This window comes from Mastomys coucha, unplaced genomic scaffold (genome assembly GCF_008632895.1).
Source record: "Mastomys coucha isolate ucsf_1 unplaced genomic scaffold, UCSF_Mcou_1 pScaffold15, whole genome shotgun sequence".
NCBI classification, from domain to species: domain Eukaryota; kingdom Metazoa; phylum Chordata; class Mammalia; order Rodentia; family Muridae; genus Mastomys; species Mastomys coucha.
This window is the reverse complement of record NW_022196897.1, coordinates 91751303-91770083: the sequence shown is the minus strand read 5'-3', so window position 1 is coordinate 91770083 and position 18781 is coordinate 91751303. Positions and strand designations below refer to the sequence as shown.

Genomic DNA, 18781 nt, shown 5'->3' with positions numbered 1-18781 from the left:
AAAAAAAAAAAAAAAAAATTTGCTAAGGGGTCAGTCACCAGAGCAAATAAGAATATATATCCTCTATAAACTAGCATTAAGACTTCTTAGCAGAAGGGGATGGATTCTTTTATTCAATGAGAATTTTTTTTCCATGTTGCAACAGAAAAGAATGATCAAAAGTCAGACATCTTCCTGCGAGTTGGAAATATGAATTAATTGAAATGGTTCTGAAGATGGGAGGACATCATTTTTGGTTATTGTTTTAGATTATGTGGAGCTCTTGGTGTGTGTTGGGGATGGTGGGAATAAAATTTAAGAATAAAATTCAAAAGAATAGACCAAAACAAATTGGCAATAATTTACCCTACTTTTAAAAACTGCACATATTGGTATGAAATACATAAAAGTAGAAAGGAAAGGAGCTGTCTAGAGATCCACAGGGATTCAAATAGAGGAAGAACAGAAATCCTGTAGGGGGGAAGGGAACCAGAAAGCAGAAGCAATCTGTTCTTCTAGAGCCCAGGATCAGAACTAAGCCCAGGATGATAAAACCCAAGTGCTCTGCCACAAAAGACAGAAGATTTAGCTGTGTGTCTAGGAAGATGAGCTGACAGTAGCTCCAGGGAACAGTATCAACACATTCCTAAGTGCTCTGGTATTGCTTGAGTATCCCTTTTAGATGAAAACACTGAAGGCTGTTCCCAAGACACTTTCACCATAGTGACGTGAGAGTGGCACCAAGCATGCTGTGGAGAATGGCCAGGCCATATGGCTATAGCCTGCACTCATGCCATAAAGCATCATAGAGGGGGAGACTTGTGAGTGCTTAAAAACTAACCACCAGGGAGGGAAAGTCCTGGAACCTGATCTTTGATGCCATCCAGGAACCCCTCATACTGTGAGACAGTAAAATAGTAAATTTTCCTTTTGTTTCTCAGTCTCATCATCCAAATATTCAATTAAAGACAGAGTTACTTTAGGTGCAGTTATGTAATCTAGAGTGTAAAATAGCCTCTGGTTTTAAAAAATTGTCAACCTTTCTTTTTCTTTCAAATACAAATGACACTTATATCTGAATTGCTGAATTAAAGTCAGGGACACTTACAAACTAAATTTGTGTGTGTGAGAAAAGGTGTTACTTCTTTAAGATCATGTAAATCAGTTAGTTCAAGCAAGTATAGACTTAATTTGCAGCTTATAAAGTCATTTTGTGGTTGTCAGCATCAAGACTAGTAAAGCAATAGTTATAGCAGACATCAGTTTCTGGTTAAGTAAGGAGAATAGGAAAAAATAGTTTCCATTTTTTAACCAGGAATGATTTGGAATTGTTAGCAAACCAAGGATAGTACTTCCCTCTGGCCATGGGAATGGTTACTATGTCGCTATAAAAGACCATCTATTACTCTCAAATACAAATACAATGTACTCCTCTTGGGAAAACCAACAGGACTGCCTATGTTCTTGCCCTTCCCAAGGACTTCTAGGCACTTTAACAATTGGACATCCTCAGTAGTGCCTTTGCTTAACTATGTTATTCCTGTGTGTTTTAGTGAGGTTCTAGATGGAAATCCTAAGTACCATTATAAATGATTACTTTTATCAATCATCAACAAAATACACATAATTATCACCTCTCTTCATCAAGTGTAACTCAAAACTACTATGATTGAAGCCAAGGGGCCTTTGAGATATTTCAACAATCTTCAAGACATCGGTCTTACATGAAACTGAAGAGAACTGTCCAATGTCATTGAGCAATGAAACTTTACTCTGTCACTGTCCTACCTCTGAGCAGAAGCCCTGGGTTCATTCCCTTCCACTTTCCTCAGCAGCAAAACTGACAACCTCTCTGTCTCCTTAAGAGAACCTTCTGGCATGACCTAAGGGTCTGAGGGCTCTGGCAGCTGCTTCAGTAAAGGGCTGTTGATGTGTTTCTGCAAACCCTTGCAATGAGACATAGAAACAATGTAATTAATTTTCGTTGAATAGAAATGTTTGTAACACGTGTATTCAAAATGTAACACTGACAGGATACTAAGAGGCTCCTGGTTCTTTGAATTTTTCTCCAACACAGAATCTTGTATATCATCAAAATGAATGAAGGCAACCCCATGTGAAAGATAGGCTATCACCATCTGTAAATGTAAATGTGCCTATGAATGCTCCAGTATGGGCTGGAGAGATGGCGCAGCAGCTAAGGGCATGATGGGAAATTGGGCTTGGTTCCCAGCACCCACGTGTAGGATTACAGCTATTCATAACTCCAGGTCCAGGGGATCCAGTGCCCTCTTTTGGACTCAACAGACATAAGGCACACACATGACCTATGTGTAAACATGAAAGCAAAAAACTCATACCCAAAGTAGAAATAAGTAAGTCATTTTTCATAAAGAATATTGCAGCATTATGTGACTTAAACTGTCAACAGCATTGTCGTGATACTTTGGGCTTGTCTCCTGAAAACAACAGCTTGAACACTTTCTCTTTCTAAGACACATTTTAGAGGTGTGTCTCTGTCTTACCTCTGGCTAGCACACTGACCTCTTCCATACAATGTTCTTGATGAGCAGTGGTCCAGGCTCCATGGTGAGTGTTGTCCTCTGTCTGGCTCTCATCCACTCAGCAGTTAAGTCAGGGAAAACTGGAAAGAAAGAAGAAGTTGAAAATAGTTCCAGCCTTATATGCTACAACTTGAACCTGAGACAGAAAGATTAGCAGTAAAATGTTCTAGCTAATAAATTAATTTATTAATTTAGTACTTCAGGTCAAATCACTTTGGTTGACTCTGGTTTTTTGTTTTTGCTTCTGTTTTGTTTTGCTTGTTTGCTTATTTGAAGATATTTTAGCTAGGAAGATAGTCATTAATTTAATACAGCAATTGAAATATCTAGGACTGAGGAGAATTTCTCTTTTGGTAAAGTTGCAAGCATGAGGGCCCAAGTGATCCCCAGAATGCATGCAAACATAAAATCCATGGATGATGGCACATGTTAGTAATCCCAGCACAGTGGAGATGGTTGGTGATAGGCAGATCCCTGGGACTTACTCTCTGGACAGCCTATTAATATCCTGCAGGCCAGTGAGACAATTATTTTCAAAAACAAGGTGAGTAGCTCCTGAAGATTGACATCAAATGTTATCCTCCACACATATGTACATGTATATACACACGCACACACTCCAACATGAGCACTACTTGCACACATATACACACAAAAAAACCCTCATGTATTAATAACAACTGTTTTCATTTCTTTTTTCCAACATGACTGTGAACACATATCTATATACATAAAAAGGTGCAGTTGCTGTATGGCTTGGCAGTACTCAATTCTGTTCAACAACAGACAAGAGGATCCAGAGCGGGGTTGAAACAGCCATGTGAAGTAGAGACAAAGAGTCTATACATGTCAGACACATAGTAAGAGCATTAGTCTGTCAACACGGCCTAAAAAGAATAAGATACCACAGATAACTGAAGAGCCATGATTTATTTTCACTAATAACCACAGCAGCAAACATTTTGGATATATAGATATAAAAACAGCCTGCAGGGTACACGGTAAGAATGGACTGTTGAACCAGCCACACATGGTGTGCCCTGCTGATTCTCACGGGACCATCTGCCATCTGCTCATCTGGAACACCACCACTGGCAAAGTGTGCTGGCACATACACACTTACCATCAGGGACAAGTGATGCTACCCAGATAAAGGTTATGTAGAATCTAGAACAAGACTTGGGAGATGTGGCCCTCCAGCCCATCTGCATTTTATTTTATATGCACTGTCTACCCATCTCTCTCCCTGCACATCTTATTTTGCTTTAAGTTGATGGAGGAAATTATGACTTGAGCATTTTAATTTGGCTTGTATGTCTTGCTGTTTCATGAGCTCTAGGATAACTTGCCTCCTAGTATGCCTCCAAGATATCACCACATCAAAGGACTGTCCCATGGAGCCATATGCTTACATCTTCATCCCTGCAACAACCTTGGGAAGAGCTGTTATAATTGTGCCCATATTAAAGATGAAGGGAGAGTCACAGCGAAGTCCCTGACATGCTCAATGTCACCCTGCTTACTTACTAATCCAGAAAGCAATGACCATATCTACGTATGACTCTCTCCAGGTATACTCTCTCAATTATTATACAAGGTTCTTATTTTATTTTGTAAAGTATGGAACTAAGGTCTAACAACAACAACAACAAAAATGCCAAAAGGAATTCAGTGAATAACTAATAACTGAGTATTTTATACTGTCTCAGAAATAAAATGATATTAAATAACTTAAAACTTTAAACTTTGGTTAAAATAATGAATGAGTAGAGGCTCAAGAGATAACACACTAGTTGAACCAGTAAGCTGAAAAGGAAAAACAAATACACAGAAAAAATGAGGAGGAGAAAATTATGAAAGTATAAGTATGGTGAGCAGAACTGCTGTTGGATTAATCAACAACTATCAAAATGATGAGTGTATATTCACTCTGAGTTAACAAACCCATACATAAGCATATTCATTGTAGCATCATTGCTCCTTTCTGCTTAAATGTGAATATCTAGCATTCACATTTAGTATTGATATGGGTGAAAACAGGAAGATGGTCATACTTCGTTACCAAGGAGAAAAATTATGATCAAAAACTCATATGCATATCTGTGTCTTATGTTGTATCTATCTAATTACAAATAATATTATATCAATATAATATTTGAATAATATATTAAGAGGTGCTTTTGCTTTTCATTTGTAAGAGATGGGGTATTACATAACCCAGGTTAGACTCACTCCTACTATGTTGCTGAGGCTGGCCTAAAACTCTTGATCTTGATCATTTCAAAGGGCTGAAATTGTAAGCATGTGTCACATGTGTTCTGCTCATAACTTTATTTATATTTTATTTAGTTCTGGATTGCTAGAGGCTTTTCTTCAAGAATAACATATGCTATTTCTATTATTTAAATGAGAACCCTGGAATGTGTGAAAATATATACATAATAACTTCTGGGAATATGCACAGAAATAGCTCTGGGACCTAAAATAAGGAAGAATTTGAAGAGACCATATGTGTTACTGTGTTTTTATAGTAACCTTTGTCACATACAAACATTACTCTTACACAACTTTGTGGTTTTCTTTAAAAAATAATTAAGTAATTTCTCTAGTCCACATGTTTGCAATGTTAGAAAAACACTCTTGAATCTCCAAGTTCACCCAAAACATTAACAAGAAAGCTTAAGATTTAAATTTTTTTCATTTTACCTTGAGACTTATATCACATCTACTGTACTATGTTGCTTTTTTTCTTATGTAAACTCTTACTGTCTTACACATGACCGTATCACTTCAGCTAGAGAGAGCATGGTGAACATTGAAGAAGCTTTTCTATATTGGTTCTACAGGAAAATATCACAGTTTTCAATATGAGGGACAAAGAAAAACAAAAGGACAACATTATCTATTTTATAGATAAAGTTTCAGCTCTGATCTCATCATATATATATATACATACACATATATATTTTTATATATGTATATATGTACACACACACATATATGGCATAATGTAAATAAACCTAAGTGATATTGCTTTCTTACCTCATATTTTCCAACTCATGCCATGCAGGAAACCATGGAGCCAGCCTGGCTTAGCTGAAAAATATGTGTCGGGTTCTTCAGGTTAGAGCCCGTGGCTCCTGGGGCACAGTGTGCTTTCCAGTTCCTGAGAGCCCAGTGGACTCCCTCAGGCAGTGAGACACTCAGGCAGCCTTGTGTTTCTTTGTATGTTCCCTTGGTAGTCAAGGAAGCATGAAACGTGGTGGGGCAGTTGCTCTTAGACATTAATCTTGTGTGCCTTGTAATGGCTTGCAAACTTCATCGTATCCTGGCAACTACAAATGCATTCACCCTGGCAATCACCATTACAGTCTGCTTCTGATGAAGGTATACAAAGTCTGATTGCTCTCAGTAAAGTTGTCACAGCCTCAGTCTTGCCGTGGCCCCTCCACCACAGCCTCAGTCTTGCCGTGGCCCCTCCACCCTGAGCCTGGTTTCATTCCTTGCAGCCAAGTCAGGTGACTATGGCTGAGTAAGTAAACGTGGACACTTACAGAGCCATCAGCAGTTTCATCTCTCATCGCAAATTACCCTGCAGATGTGTGACGTAACTGCTCAGCACTCCTAAAGAGAAGGCTCCATACTGTTGTATACAGCCTGTTGGTCACTCAATATCAAGCTTCACCAGTCTAAGCAGGGCTACAATGAAAATTTTCTCAAGGTACATCAATGTACCTCCCACTTCAGGGTCAGCAGCTGGAATTGGGCATTCTGAATTTAAAAAAAATGCGGGGCTTTCGAAAAAAAAAAAAATAACTTTGATAATGTTGCCAAACAGAGTCTCAGAAATAATGTACCATTTGTATTGTTATCTTTGTGTAGTCCTTTTCCTTGTTTGCCAGTGTAGGTCTATGTAACCTAAATAATTTGGCAGAGGTAATAGATGAACATATCCGACACCAGTGGTTCTATTTTCCCCTTGCTGCTTCTTTCCTTGTTCCAATAGTTTATGTTGTGAGCAGCAGCATGTGGGGAGATCCACCCAGGGACGGACTAACACCTCTGGTGGCAGCAGTGCTATGCACAAGGTGTTCAGGCACCAGCTTTCCAGTCTTGATTCAGCCACAGACGTCTGAAGCTCTTGCTTGAAACACTGGCCCATTCCAATGAGTTAAAACTGCCCAGTAAGGGACTAAAGAGATGGCTCAGTGAATAAGAGCACTGGCTGCTCTTCCCGAGAACCCAGGTTTGGTTCTCAGCACTCACAAGGTGGCTCATAACCATCTAAACACCAGCTTCATCAGACTCTTCGGGCTTCCATGGACACTGGGCATGCCTGATGTGCAGAGATATACATACAGGCAATATACTTATGTGTATAAGAGGATGATGATGATGATGATGATGATGATGATGATGATGATGATGATGATGATGATGGTGATGATGATGATGATATTATTTTTATAATACCCAGTGAAGATACTTTGTATTCTCAGCCTATAAAGCCACGAAGCAATGAATGTTTGCTGCTTGAAGTTTCTGTGGTTTGGATGTAAGTTTTTATATATAGTAGAAAACTAACACTTTCTCAGAGGGGAGCATGTGTGTACCTTGATCAGACAGGCAATTGCCAGGTTTACTATGGCTCTAATGGGATGAATGTCCTACCATACTGCCTGACAGTCATTGACTCTTTAATGGGACTGGATGCTTTATCTGGCTTGGGTTTTTGAATTTTTCTTCTCTGATGTGTTTTATTTTCATGCCCTTTTCTTTTCCTCCATTGCAGGGTTTGAAACTTGTCTGTTGCTATGTCAGACTTACTGTATATTAAGATATTATCTCATTCTCTGATGCTGATGTCGCAAAGATTTTCCATATCTCCTTATTTACTGTTTACTTTTGTTTTGTTGAACTGGGGCCTCTCTATATAGCCCTGGCTGTTCTGGAACTCTCTATGTAGCCTAGGCTGGCTTACAGAGATCCACCTGTCTGTCTTCTGAGTTTGTGTATTAAAGGTATGAGCCACTGTATCCAGCTCCCATATTTACTTTTGCTTAGGAGTTTTTCATTTTCACATGCTCAAAGGACATCTTTTCTTGTACAGATTCTGCCTTTATCTCTATGCGTCTAAAAGTGCCTACTTAGTACTACATTGGGTTAGATGCTTCAGTGTTTATTTTCTTCTGTGGGTGTGTTCAAGTTTAAATATTTAATTTAACTGTAATTGGTCAAATATCGATGAAATGTGATTTTATTACCTTTTGCAAGTGAGTAAAGAAATGGTTGACATCAAAACCAAAATGAAAACAGTTATCCAAGTAAAAACAACATAGCAAAATGCAGTAAATGTATTTAAATTTGTCTGCTATTATTATCATTATTAGCTGCACATTACCAATTAGCTGTTCTAGTCCAGGATCTGTGCCAAATGCTCACAGTGCTAGCATAATATCTCCAGTTAGCAGATAAGAATGTGAAGCTCAGAAAGGTTAAGTGATTTGCTTAAGGCCACACAGCTAATAACCATTGGATCCAAGATACGTTTGTTATATCCTATAGAGGCAACCTTCTCCTTAAAAAAAAAATGGCATGAACACAATTTATGATCCAGCTGCAAATAATTACCAAATTATCCTCCATTTTATCCTTAAATAGATGGAAATAACTTGGACATAACTAAATGTGGAGCTACTTGAAATTTCAGATGTTTCAAAACCTAAAATGCTTCATTAGCAAATAGTTTTTCTTTGTGAATTTTTAAAAAATTATAGAAAAATCAGTGATTTACTTGGGGATGAAGTTTAGAATCTAAACCTACTTAAAACTAACTTATTTCTTTTAAGTAGGGAAGCCTGCATCATCTGCTTCAAGGTATATGTTCCTGTGGGGACCAAGGCACCATGAGATGGAAGCCGCACACTGAGCAGGCAGGGAGGCACTGCAGCATGTGTTGGAGAGACTTTCATCACAGGGGTTACCTTGGAAACAACCTGAGGAAAGAGTCTGGGCTCAGGGTTTCAGGCCATGGTCATTTGGCTCCACATCTCTGGACCTGTGGTGAGGCAGTAGTCAAGGCTGAAGGGCATAACAGAGCAGAGTTGTTCACTTCCTGACAGCCAGAGAGGAGCATGGGAGGGATGGGGGGAAGGCCAGCATGATATGATATGTACCTTGCAAGAGAAAAGTCATGTACCCAGCCTTGCCCCCACCCTTCATGACAGCCTATTAGTTGGTTCTATTTTATACATCAGTGGACTGAGCAGAGCCCGTATGCTCTAATCAAGTCTCGATGGTTCACCGACTTGGGAATAAAGCCTTTGACACGCAAGCCTTTGCAGGCGATGCTTCATATGCAAACTACAAGCACATGTATCACAGAAGAAGGCAAAGGTGGTTGTGAAACTTGATCCTGTTCCACATCAATCATCATGGAAAGTGAGAAACCACTTCTCAGAAGAGGTAGTGTGCTCCGTGTCCTCAGCAGTCAGAGAAACACACTAAGGGTGTTTTAAAAAGACATATGGAGACATTCCAGAATGTATTCTTTATGTTTATTTTTAATTATCTCTGTGTGCTTTGGGTGGGTGTGCATGCATGCATTCCCTTGTGTGTGTGTGTGTGTGTGTGTGTGTGTGTGTGTGTGTGTGTGCATGCGTGTCTGTGATGGTTTGTGCCTAAAGGTGCTGGTGTTCATGTAGCACAGAAACTCTGGGTCTTCCTGGACCTGGAGTTCCAGCTGGCTGTCATACAGGTGCTGGGGAGAGAGCCAGGGTCCTCAGTAATGCTCTTTAACTCCTGAGCCATCATTCCAGCCCCAAAATCATAATGTTAAAAGTAGTTTAACTAGAATTCTCCCGCACAGCGGCATGATGTTACCACAAACCTCAGACCATCAAAAAGCCCAGTCATAGGTGTGGAGTACATTTCCCTTCAACATGGTGGTTGAGGGTTGTTGAGACCCTCAAAAGAGACTAGGTTCTCACCAGTGCCCTTGGTTGCCTACCAAGACTTGAGGGTAAACTCTCCTATGAAAGGCAGCAGTGCATCCCTTAGTGCAGAAGTCATCAGGTGCTGAACTAATCTTATTTTGAAGTGTAAAGATACAAACTCTGAAGTACGGAGTCAATGAAATTATGGAAAATTAATTTTTGCTTTGTAAAATTGTGTTCTAGAATTAAACAAATACTCCAGGGCAATCATTGAATTAAGTTAAACTAAACACAAATCTAAGAACAACTTTTCTTAGGAATAAAAGTTGTGGCTTATCAAGTCTTTACCTTAGAATAAATACTGCCATCTGTTCCAAAGATCTGCTTCTGGGACTTATCGCCTTCATGTCTGCAAAATAAAAATAGAATTTATAGACTGTTGTTTTTGCTCCACACCGAAATACTTGTGGGGTTTAAATGAAATGGTCACTTTTATACACTGCCTGGCAAGAGGATTGTCACACTCTGTCAGTATCATTGCTACTGTTCCAGCACTGTGGATCTCAAAGTGGTGTGTGTGCGTGCATGTGTGTGTGTGTGTGTGTGTGTGTGTGTGTGTGTGTGCGTGCAGATGTGTGTGCATGTATGTGTGTGTGTGTGGTGTGTGTGTGCGTGTGTATGTGTGTGTAGTGTGTGTGTGTGTGTGTGTGTGTGTGTGTGTGTTTCTAACAGCGACAGTAACTAGGAGTTTTAGAGATCAAATAGAGTCAGTACAAGTATTGTAGAAGTCAACACCAAGGACCATGTTTATAATCCTTGGGACTGGAAGATTGGGAGCATATGAATTCAGTCACAAAGAAGAAATAAAGAAAGGAGGGAAGGATGGAGGAGGAAGAGAAAGAAGGAAGGAGGGAGGGAAGGAGGAAGGATCAAAGATGGTAGAAATTTCTATACTCTCTCCCCAAAATAATCCTTTGTGAGAAGAAACGAGAACAGCTTAGCTGTGTTTGAGGGTGAAGATGATGGTATAGAAGGCAATGCCATGGAAACAAAACAGGAACCTCAAGCAGCTCTCCTGAAACGGTTGGAAAATTTTGCTAAGGTATATCATATATTCTGAACTAAATATAAGCCAGAAAAAAATCTGAAGTGTAATGAAGCTAATCGTGCCTAATTAACTAATCATATATTCATTAATATCGAGAAACTTTACAACGGGGTGACAAAATAAATTCAATTAAGTGTAACAGGTTGTTAAACAGGACTTTTCCTACTGCCTCTGAGTTTTGACAGAAACATCAAAGGTTGAGAACTACACTCTTCTAAAGCAAAATCAGTTTAGTGCGCTAGTTCTCCACACGCATCCTGCTCTGAGAACAGAAACCCAGACTGCACCGAGTGCTTGCTCGCAGCGAACATTCCCAAGCCCCGTGCAGAGATGTCTGAGGTTCTGAATCAGAATCCTGGAAAGCTGTGTCCACGTGGATTCCATGCCTTTCCAGTTAAAAGAATCAAGGGAAATCTAGACAAAAGTGCTTTCAGGGTCACAGTTTGGAAACACTGAACTGGAATGATTCCAGAAATAGAGGAGGAAAACAGGATATTGATGATTATAAAACAATAAGAAATACATCAATTCTGCTTCAGACTTTGGATGCAGAATTCCTTAAATCTTTTGGAACCCCCTGGGTATCTGAGCAACTTTGGTTTTAGTGATGCAGTTCCTACCAAGTTCTGGGATGGCAACTTTAAAAACCAGAGTCATGATGGAAGCTTAGAATTGTCTCTTCACTCCCAACTTCCTGGAAGGGAAAGAAAATACTGAAAATTATGTTATGGCCCCATAAGAAACTCTGCACTGCAGGCCCATGTGTCAGGAGGTTGATGTAGGCGGTTCCACAAACTAGAAGCTCCTGGACCCGGGAAGCTGCAGCCATTGTTCTAAGTTCCTCAGACCACCTGCTGCCTTTGTTATATCCTTTACAATAAATGAGCCAATGCGGTAAAGAGCTCTCCTAAGTTCTGGAAGCCAATTTCATGATTACTGAAACTGTGCTCCCGACACTGCCGTCAGCAGCAAGGACCTGCCCTGTGGAAGCCAACTCCAGTTCAGTGCGCAAACTGAACTGCGCGGCTGAACAACTGGCTGATGCCATGGAATATTGGAAAACTGACCATGTAAAAAGAATCCTCACGTGTTAAAGGGAAGTCTATACAATAAAGAAATCATTTGGTGGTGAGCACATCGAGAGAGTGATGGTTAGAGTAGCTGCTCAAAGGGTTGTTCCAGAAAGCTGCAGTGAATGAGAGGAATTTGACATTATTAAGGGAGAATGACTTATTTTCCTTCCTTGGTTTTTGAGGTGCTGGACACTAAGCTGGGGCTCTTTGTGCATGCCAGACAAGAGTTCTAGGAGAGTGAGCTGCATCCCAGCCCTATGAAATTAAGTTAAATGGATGAGAAGGGAGCACAGATGTGAGAAGACATAAAACATTCTAATGCTTACATAAAAATGTTAATGAACTAATTTTCAAGGCAAATTCTCCCAGAACAGGAATTCCCAGTTTCAAGCATTGAGCCAACTTATTGTTGCTCAGCTTCAGCCTCCGATGGGAAGCGGAGATACTGAGAGGCACCCTTACTCTAGAGTGCCTTGTATAACAAGTCAGAGGTTAGTAAAGCAAACAAGTAGCTTTCTCATTTGAGTCTTACTGAGTGGGACCTAAAACTAAAATTATCATCATGATTATATTGGCACATCCAAGAAGCAGTATGCAGTGTGAAAATTTGAATAGAACTGAGGAGAAATCATCCTTTTTGTCTTCCTTTATAGACAATAAAGCAACACACAGAAAGGTAAAGTGGGCTGCTCAGAAGGACAGCAATAGGAACTGTACAACGGTTCTAGATCTCAGCGTCTGACCTCCAGCACGGAGCTGTCTCACTTTGGTTAAAGCCCACAGTGGTAGTCATTTTCACAGCACTTGAAGCTGAGCAATAATATTCACATTTTAGCATCACTGGCTATAGTCTGAATGTAATCTCAGTGCTTAATGCACCTCAATACACTTATAAATATATTAATAAATTATGTTAAAATGCTCACCAAATAGTTTCAGGCTGGAAGGTTTTCCCCAATACTGGCAATGCTCATATTTTATCAAACACAGAAATTGTTTAAAAAACAATATTGTTGAATAAAGGTTATCAATTTAGAAGTTAGAAATTTTTCTTGATTTTTATTTTAAACTTTACTATTTTTAAAAAAAAATGCATTGCAGCCGGGCGGTGGTGGCACACGCCTTTAATCCCAGCACTTGGGAGGCAGAGGCAGGCGGATTTCTGAGTTTGAGGCCATCCTGGTCTACAGAGTGAGTTACAGGACAGCCAGGGCTGCACAGAGAAACCCTGTCTCGAAAAACCAAAAAAAAAAAAAAAAAAATGCATTGCAAATAAAATATGACACATTGAAATTAACCAGACCACAAAGCTAGACAATTCACTGAACTTTTGTTAGAGTGACTCTTTAACTTTTTATTTATTTGATTGTTTGCTTTTTTTGTTTGTTTGTTTGTTTGTTTTTGTGGGTTTTGTTTTTGTTTTGTTTGTCTTGGTTTTTTGAGACAGGATTTCTCAGTGTAACTCTGGCTGTCCTGGAACTAGTTCTGTAGACCAGGCTGACCTCAAACTCAGAAATCTGCCTGCCTCTGCCTCTCAAGCGCTGGAATTAAAGGCATGGGGCACCAGTGCCCAGCCCGAGTAACCATTTTAAATGAATGAATGAATGAACTTTACATCCCAACCACAGTTGCCCCTCTCCCCTTTCCTCCCTGCCCCTTCCTTTTCCCTCTCCTCCCCAATCCACCTCACCTCCCTTTCTCCTCAGAAAAGGGGAGGCCTCTCATGGATATCAGTCGGCCTTGGCATATCAATTTGCAGTAGGACTAGGCACATCTTCTCATGTTGTGGCTAGAAGAGGCAGCCCAGTTAGGAGGAAAGGGGCCCAAAGGCAGTCAACAGAGTCAGAGACAGCCCTGCTCCTGTGGTTAGGAGTCCCATGTGAAGACCAAGATGCACAACTGTTACATATGTGTAGAGGACCTAGGTATATCTCATACATGTTCTCTGTTCGGTGGTTCAGTTAAAGTAGCCATTGTTTAAAGCTACAAATGCACACATATGTAATATATTATATTAACATTTAATTATATATACAATTATATTATTGATTATAAATCATACAGGTGTGTGTCTTAAATAAGATTAAAAAATAATATATTTTCTCATGGCTTGTTCAAACATCCTTAGTATTTTTAATCTGTCTTCCTTCTCTCTCTGCATTTTCTATTCCACTTCTCCCAAATTAGAGCAATAGACAATCATGGTTGGAGAGAGCAGTTGAATCAGTTTTTCCCAAGGATGAAACCCCTAGTAGGTTATCTAGTACCAAGTGGTCAGTCCCAAAGACATATACATCTCAGCAACCCTAGATAGACTCATCAGTGTGTGGATGCATGGAAGAGTGTGTGTAACAAGAACAGGACAAAAATTTGAGGTGTCAGATAGCATAGGTATTGACATGGGGGGAGAGAGGAAATGGTGGAAATACAGTACTCATGCACAAATTATTTTTAAAAATAAAAATTTAAATTAATTTTAAAATAGTGTTGCTGTGTTGCTTTGACGGAAATAAACTGGGTTGTCATCAATCTTAGATCATGTTTATAATGAGTCAAAACTCAGCAAAATTTTATTACTTATAGGCCATTCTTGCCATTACATAAACTATTGTGAACGTATTTAAGATCTCACCACCTGGGAACCAAGGCATCTAGAAGTGAAACTCATTGTAATGGCAGTAATATTATCACCCAAAAGAGGAGACTCTCCAGACTATTTCAAGTTCTCTTATTATGAGGAAACTCAGGGCAATTTGTCTTAGGAAGTCTCTCAGTTATCACTCTACTGATTGTTAATGCATATGTTTCTATTTAAACGGTATGGGTATTGGTGGAATAGATACTAAACATCAGACATGTATGCATTTGCTGAAATACTCTACTTATCAGATAGTGGAGGAAAGAAAGTAGCCCATGGCCACAGTTCAGATATAGAAAGTCTCATCTCCTGACAAGAAGGACCATTTTCCAGCAGTTGCCCCTCAGTCAGTAGTGTAGTAAAACAGCCAAGCAATCCATGTACTATGAGATTACATGTGGGCAATTGTCTGTTTATTACTGGCTTTGCAACAGAGTTACTGGTAAACTTGACATCATAATCTATAGTTACACAGCTATATTCTCGCCTGTGTTCAGAGATGTCCTTAAGCCAGTTTGCGTTAACCTGCCTTGGTAAATGCTGGCCATTCAGCACTGTATCTCCAGCAAGACTTAAAAAAAAAAAAAAATAATAATAATAATAATAATAACAATAACAACAACAACAACAACAATACATGGGTATAGCTACAACTGAAATAGTAGTGTCAAAGTGAGGGAAGCAATAAAGATAGTTTCATTCTGGATAGCATGCCCTGAGAGTCTGAAATCTTCTTTATAGATCCACTCAACCAGCAAGGTGAAGAAGAATTTAGACTAGTTTTTTTTTTTTTACTCAAAAAAGAGCACAAACCTGTTGTATACTTATACAACAGCTATCCTTCAACATCCTCTGACTGTATCACAAGAACAGCAAGTTCAAAAGCCTTTTAGAATCAGACAGATACTAGAAATGTGTGGGACTGGCTGAAACTGGTGTGAGGATACCACTTCAGGAAATGGCTGACTGAGAATACAGCAAACTGAAATATGTATGTGTAATCTGGACTGCTCAATCATGTGTGGTTGGTGTCATGACAAAATGTTAAATCCAGTGCTACAGATGCTTTCAAGAAAATCCAGGAAGATCTACACTAAAATACCTTTCCCATACATCCTGAAAAACGATGCAGCATGAGTTTTTAGTGGTGGCCTGTAAAGCAGCTTTGGTTCCATTTATCTCTAAGGTGTTCCAAATGCCCTTGAAGTGAAGGATCTTTTTGTGACTTTTAGATTATTTGGGTCACTTGGTAGTAACGTTGCTGGTTTGCCTTTCATCCATGGTGGTCAGATACACAGAATAGAAAAAGTATATTAAAAGAAAAATTAGTGCAGCAGGTCTGTCTTCCTGAATATGGATACAATGACTGACAGCAACTGCGACGAAGCTTTGCTAATGAGGCCTGATATGTTTACAGCAGTCTCTGAGAGTTGTCAGGCTGCTACTTTAAATGCCAGTTCTATTATTTTTAGCTTACAAAAGGCTACATTTGATTCCGAGCCTTTGTTGAAATCATATTAGACTACATAAGAGGGGAAGAAAAAAAATCTTGCCACATGGTATTTATTGTTATTCATAATGAAATCTGAGTGCCTCAAAATATAAGTCATATAAGTACTTTAGATGCTTGGGCAAAGAGGTATTTGAAAGAACACACGCGTGCGTGTACACACACACACACACACAAACACACACACATTCAGAGATAAAGTAACCTCCAAACATCTTGAACCTACAGATAGATAGATAGATAGATAGATAGATAGATAGATAGATAGATACATACATACATACATAGATACATAGATACATAGATAGATACATAGATAGATAGATACATAGATAGATACATAGACAGACAGACAGATGTTCGAGTTTTCCAAATGTTCTGCTATTCTTACTCTAACATGAAATAGATTTGTCTCCTTGCCCCTCACCCAGTTTCCAAGTTGAGTCAGTACAAAGGCCAATGATATCCATTTGTGCATAAAAATCTTCCATATTCATAACTACTCTACTCTTCTCCCACCTTCTCTCCCTCTTGTTCTTCATTCTCTTCTAGATTATAAGAGCATTTATTTTAAATAGAGATATTATTTCAGTGACAAGAGCTCATATATTCTAGACTGACCTCAAACTCACTATGTCCTGGAAGATGACCTTAAATTTCTGATCCACCTCCCCAAATTTGCTGCATTCTTAAGACTGACATCTCTGCCTTCAGGACAGCATGTGGCCACACCATTGTCTCACTGTCCTGACCACAGTAGGAAGGAGATCTGGATAGGTTCAGATCAGTCATATGGATGGATGGATGGTACTCTGCTTTCAGAATTTACTGTGACCAGGGCAAAGAATATATATCTTATTTGAATTCTGTGATATTTGTTAAGATTTACTTTACTGCTAGTTTATAGACTAGTCTGACTACAGTGCAGGTTCCTTAAAAAGAATGTGTTTGGGGTACACCACTCAATTTGGATGCCGCCACAGAGAAATCAACCTTCTTTAACCAGGAAACTATCTCCCTCCTGGATTGGTGCTATGCAGGCTGCTGGGGGAGAAAAGATATCAATGGTCTACCTAATGCTGGATCATTAATGGTACAAATGCAACCTACCAGACAGATGTACCACTGGTGCAATAGCTGCATGACTGTACGGGTAGCCAGCCACTATTGATTAATGTAAGGTCTGCTTTGTTAGAGGGAATTCATACTTTGTGTCATACATGTCATACATGGTCAAAACTCTGGCTAGGAATGTCCTGGGCCCACGGGGAAATCTTCTAATGTTGCTTTGCTAAGTAATCATGCTGCCAAACTGCCTTCTAAATATTTATCTTTTTATCCATATATTTGTGCAATTCTCAACACTTGGGAGAGATGCTTCTTGTAGTGGGTAGTGATTAATACAGAGAATCATAAACTGTTCAAAGTACTGAGATTAAGCAGCTGTGCATGTTCAGCCACAGATGGGCTATCTACATAAACACCCACCCACTGATGCTCAAAAATATAGGATAAGAAGAGATGGAAATAATTTAAAGCCAGAAGATAGGGAGGAGTACCATGAAAGGAAAGACTGCCATCTGGATATAACATGTCTGTTACATATGTTACACATGTCTGTTTATACATGTCAACTCACAGCATCTGTGGTTACCTGCACAAGGTCAAGATGGTTACGAATTCCAGCATGAAGACCACATGCCCCACTTGAAGAGATATTGACAACTGATGGTGACTATGTGAAATAGAGTCACTTTTCATTGAGAGGTGGCCTCTGGAAGATTGCCCCTTCTCCAAGTTAACCCATAGTCATGTACACATAGACAGCACTGATTAGGCTCAGAGTCTTATTTTAAAAATAGGACTAGCTAAAAAGGGAAATATATTGGGGAAGAGAAGCAGGTGGAATTGGAGGACTAGAAAAATGATATAATTAAGGCACATTGTACACATCTATGAATTCTCAAGGAATAAAAACACAAATTTTTCATGTAACTGGGAAGATAGCTTAGTCAGTAAGCTGCTTCCTCTCCCACCAAGAGAACTCAAACTTGATTGCTAGCACCCATATAAAATCAGGGCATCATGACATGTGCTTGTACTCCTGGCTTGAGGAAGAGAGGCAAAACTTAAGTAAATAAACCAAACCCAGTTATAATAAAAGGGAAAAGGGAAAAGAGAAAAGCAATTTTCCTAATAAGACACAAATTACAGAAATTTCATTATAAAATCATCATATGATTTTATAAGCGTATTTCTTTTTCCTATGTGCCTTTCCCACTCCTTAAGCACTGAGGTACTCTGTTACATGAGACACTCACTGTCAACTGTTCAATTTGGCTTTCTCCTATCAAGCAGCTTAGTGTCTTGACAGAGTCCATTTTCAGGTTAGAGACTGACTGCTTGAGTTGTTTTCCTGAGAGGCCATCTAGTAGGTCTAGCCTTAAACAAGTGGTTTGTCTCTGAGCTTCAAGACAGGCAATCATGGTGATTACGTTACCAGAGTAACATGAGATTTAAATGTATCAGTGCAACACGGGAGAATTTAGGATGGTGTCTGGTGCAGAAGCACATGGTTATTGTGAGAGAATCTGTGTGGGCCAGGGTTTATACACGAGAACATGATTCTGTAACTTGTGTTTTATGGCACGGTGCAGTAGTTTTATACTTGCTGGACAGGCTGGTTTTCATGTTACATTTTTCCTTCTGTATTCACAGCTGGGCCAGTCTCCCTGATACCTGAGTATTGCAGTTCTGGTTTCATCTCCATGAGCATCCTTATTCAGCCAAAATACTGAAATAATGACTTTATATGAATTAAAATGCAGCAAGGCTTCCTCTTGTCGATATTAAGTTAAATCAAAAGTGATTAGTGCTGCATGTCTTTATTCCCAGCACTCAGGAGGCAGGGGTAGGAAGAGTTCTGCGAGTTTGAAGATAGTCTGGTCTCATAGTAAGTTCTAGGACAGACAGG

The 18781-nt window shown here is 39.4% G+C and overlaps 1 protein-coding gene across 4 annotated transcripts in view; it reads right to left on the bottom strand.

Moving 5' to 3' along the window:
- LOC116090599 (doublecortin domain-containing protein 1-like) overlaps nt 1-18781 on the bottom strand; it is a 191159-nt gene that overhangs the window by 168404 nt on the left and 3974 nt on the right. For 2 of the 4 annotated variants that reach the window (XM_031371256.1, XM_031371258.1), the window contains exons 3-4: nt 9827-9887; nt 2505-2623 (exon numbers count right to left, since the gene is read on the bottom strand). The gene's annotated coding sequence lies outside the window, so the exon portion shown is untranslated. Of the gene's footprint in view, nt 1-2504; nt 2624-5585; nt 5819-9826; nt 9888-18781 lie in introns of those variants that run through there. The other 2 variants (XM_031371259.1, XM_031371260.1) reach the window with 2 other exon arrangements.